The 3,905-nt window shown below is 36.6% G+C and overlaps 1 pseudogene across 1 annotated transcript; it reads left to right on the plus strand.

Moving 5' to 3' along the window:
* The first annotated feature begins 2,855 nt into the window (after positions 1-2,855).
* Positions 2,856-3,679, plus strand: LOC308630669 (heterogeneous nuclear ribonucleoprotein H3-like; annotated as a pseudogene). Its single transcript has 2 exons — positions 2,856-3,204; positions 3,245-3,679. The product of its transcript is annotated as a heterogeneous nuclear ribonucleoprotein H3-like (transcript).
* Positions 3,680-3,905: the final 226 nt, after the last annotated feature.

The raw sequence follows: 3,905 nt of genomic DNA on the forward strand, positions 1-3,905 counted from the left end.
GAAAAGCCTAAACTCCCTCTCAAAAATAATAAAAATTTTGAATTTCCAAACACATTTGTCCCTAAGGGTATTGAATGAATAAGAGATTTTAGACCTGGTAAGGCATTTCCTATGCTGGCCTTATTCTGTTATTTTTTAAACTTATTATGAAGAAATGAAATAAATTATCCAACAATTTATTTAATTTATCAGTGAATTGTATGAATTATCTGACCATAAAGAATGCTTTATGAAAAGGAGAGTTGCATTTTTATTCTAGATAGCAGTCCTGATATTTTTGAAAGGATTATATTTCACATATCCAGAAATTATATTCTTGAAAACTATTCACTTAGAACTTATAAGTAGAAATTATTCCTATATGGAAAATAAAATCCTTCTAATGACAATGGGATGGGTCATTTTAGAGTTAGCACAACTATCATAAAAACATGTGATTTTCAGTAGTTGTATGTTTAGTACATAGCCTTTAACTTATCTTTAAATAATAACCCAGGATATTAATTGTTATAGTATTTATCCATGAGGATAGCCAGGAATTGAATGAACACTATGTTTGCAACATCTTGATATTTAAGAGAAGTAGCATGACTTAATAGTTTGGTAGAAGTACTAAAAGCATCAAATAATATTTTCTATGTAGGTATAATAATATTATAACTACTTTAGCTAATTTTATTCCATGTCAAAGTACCAAACAAAGCACTAAATGTTTAGAGACTATTAATTTTGTGACACAATTTGGGAGGTTACGTTAGGGAAGAATGATTGTGAGAAAGGGCAATAGATTCAATGATAGATATTGATTAAATTGTTGTCTCTTCCTAGGCACAGAGAAAGACCATATTTCCTGTAATGGTTTCGATATAAAGTGTTCCCCAAAATTCAGATGTGATACAATGCAAATGATCAGAGGTGAAATGATTAGATTATGAGAGTTGTAACTAATGGGTGGATTAATACACTAATATGGTTGGTACATATGTCATGGTTGCAGGAAGTAGGTCACTGGGGCTTGACTTTGGTGTTTATATACTGTCCTTGGTAAGCAGGACTCTCTTTCTTCCTCCTGGCTGTCATGTCCTGAGCTGCTTTGTTCCTCCATGCCTTTCTGCCATGATGTTCTGCTTTATCTAGGGCCCAGAGCTATGGAGTCAGTGGACCATGGGCTGAATCTCTGAAACGGTGAGCCAAAATAAACTTTTCCTCCTCTAATTGTTTTTGTCAGGTCTTTTGGTCACAGAGATGCAAAAGCTAACTAAAACATTTCCCAACTTCCCTTCCAGGAAAGTGGAGCCAAACTTCATTAGATTTTACAGGAGTGAGGGGGAGGGGGGAGTCTGACTTAAGAAGGCAGTTTATTTTTTCCTGCAGCATAAGTAAACCTATGCTGAATAATTCCAAGAAATCTTCAAAATACCTTAGAATATTTCAATACCCTCTCAAGACTTTATTGCAACAATATTACTCTTGCTTCAGTTATGAGCAATTGATGGATTTCCAGAGTTTTTTTTAAATTTTTTATGTCTAATGATCCTCTGATCATCTCCTTAGGGACAAAACAGTTGTGCAGAAAAGTTAATTTTTGTCCTCAGAGTTTAGTTAATGCTTTTCAAAAATAAAATGTGATGCTTAAATAAAAATGATTTTTGACTGGAAAAAAATGCATTAAAATGGAATTTTAGAACTAGCTGAGGAGTTTTCTAGTTGCTCAAATTGCCCCACTTGGAAAACAACAGAAGTCATGGCTGCAGAAAGGATTTGTACATCAATACTCACTAAATCATCTTTATTTATACTTTACTGCGAACACAACAGTCAAAGTCTTGTGGGTTTGTAAATATTTCTTGGTCATTTTTGTTACAAAGTAAATGCTGTTCAGGAAATATGAAATCATCTCCAGTTGTTTTTTTTTTTTATTTCTACCACAATTGCATCAAGGAACCTTTACCATATAGAATTCATAGTGCATGCAGGACAGATATATTTGTAAAGGAAACAAACACAGACAGGAGGAAGGTGCAGAGGCAAAGTAAAGGCTAAATGGCAAAATGACAGAACGGCTTTTTGTCCAGGCTGTCAGCTTTATTTATATCAATAGGTTACATTAGGTCACTGGCATCAGTAATACATTATTGTTCATTGTGTCATTGGGCAGGTTATAGAGTTAGAAACATTATGCAGCTTATTCCTCAATAACATACTATAGTTGCAATGTGCAATGTTAGGAGCTTTCTGTAGCTCTCAAGGAAGTCCATTGTTTAAAGTTACTCTTATGTGAACAAGTTCAGGCCCAGCAGAGCTTGATGAAACATTGTGGCTGTCTAACAAGACAGTTTTCTTTATTCCTAGGAGCTGTGTTCCTGAGATCAAGGTTGAAGCTGATAAGACTAGCACAGCGCCTCCTCATGCAGGGCATTGCCACAGCAACTAGGTATCCCATGTCTTTGCACAGAAACTTTCCCAGTGACTAGGCATCTTGTACTTTTGTACAGAAACTTTCCCAGCCACCAAGCATGCCACAGTCATGAAGTCATCAGAGACCCCAATTCCAAGCACAAAACCCTTACAGCAGGACAGATATATTGCTATGTAAATCATCTTCAAACACATTTCTAAAAGTATTATTAGAAAATTATATAATTATTAGTCTCTCGCTCTCTCCCATCCCCAACCCCAACCTGTCACTGTGCTGCGCAGCTTCCTTAGAGTTTCCACCTTAAAAGACTGTTGGAAAAACTGTTGGGGGGAGCACTACAGAGAACTTCTCCCTCCTTACTACTGAACCCCTCATGCATAGGAGTCAGCATTACTATCCCCACAGGGTATCTGAAGTAAAAGGGAACTGTATTGAGATGGATTGGATTATGAAACATAATGGTCCAAAAGACGTTAGAGATAGAACAGTACCACTTCACAGACTGCCATTTGGTTGTAGCAAAGAGGAAATATTTCAGTTCTTTCAAGGGTTGGAAATTGTGCCAAATGGTATAACATTGACAATGGACCACCAGGGGAGAAGCACAGGGGAGGAGGCCTTTGTGCAGTTTGCTTTAAAGGAGATAGCAGAAAATGCTCTGGGGGAAACACAAGGAAAGAATAAGGCACAGGAATATTGATATCTTCAAAAATATCAGAAGTGGAATCAAAGGATACAGCAACCAGAACCACATGATAAACCAGTAGGAGGAACAAGTGGTTATTGTATCTGGGCGTGGAAGTATGTATAACAGAATGTGACGAGGAGGTGTTGGATATGATAGTGGATATGGAGGTTTTGATGACTATGGTGGCTATGATAATTATGACTATAGAAATGATGGCTCTGATGACAGAATGAGAGATGGAAGAGGTATGGGAGATCATGGCTATTGTGGAGCTGGTGGTGCAAGTTCAGGTTTTCATGGTGGTCATTTTATACATATGAGAGGGTTGCTTCTATATGCAACTGAAATTCATATTGTTAATTTCTTCTCACCACTGAATCCAATAGGAGTTCATATTGATATTTAACCTGACAGCAGCGCAACAGATGTATAGTTTGTGATACACGAAGATGCACATGTCTAAAGCTGCCAAGTCTAAATATAATAATAACATGCAACATGGATACATTGAACTCTTCTTGAATTCTTCTGGAGGAGGCTCTGGAATAGGAGGTTCTGGAATGGGAGGCTAAAGTAGAGATGGAATAGATAATTAGGAAGGATATGGATTGGTTGGAAGAATTGGAATGGGAAAAAATATATAGTGTACTCCTGATGGCCTGGGTGGTTATGATGTCATTTTTCAGGCATAGATCTGAAATGATGTTCAAATAGGTATCTGGATTTCTGAATCTTTATAATTGTGCTACCTAGGGAAAGGATTGTTGGAAGTTTGAATTCTAGCCCTGGATTTTAGAA

The sequence above is a fragment of the Spermophilus citellus genome (genome assembly GCF_964194105.1).
Source record: "Spermophilus citellus genome assembly, chromosome: 11".
NCBI classification, from domain to species: domain Eukaryota; kingdom Metazoa; phylum Chordata; class Mammalia; order Rodentia; family Sciuridae; genus Spermophilus; species Spermophilus citellus.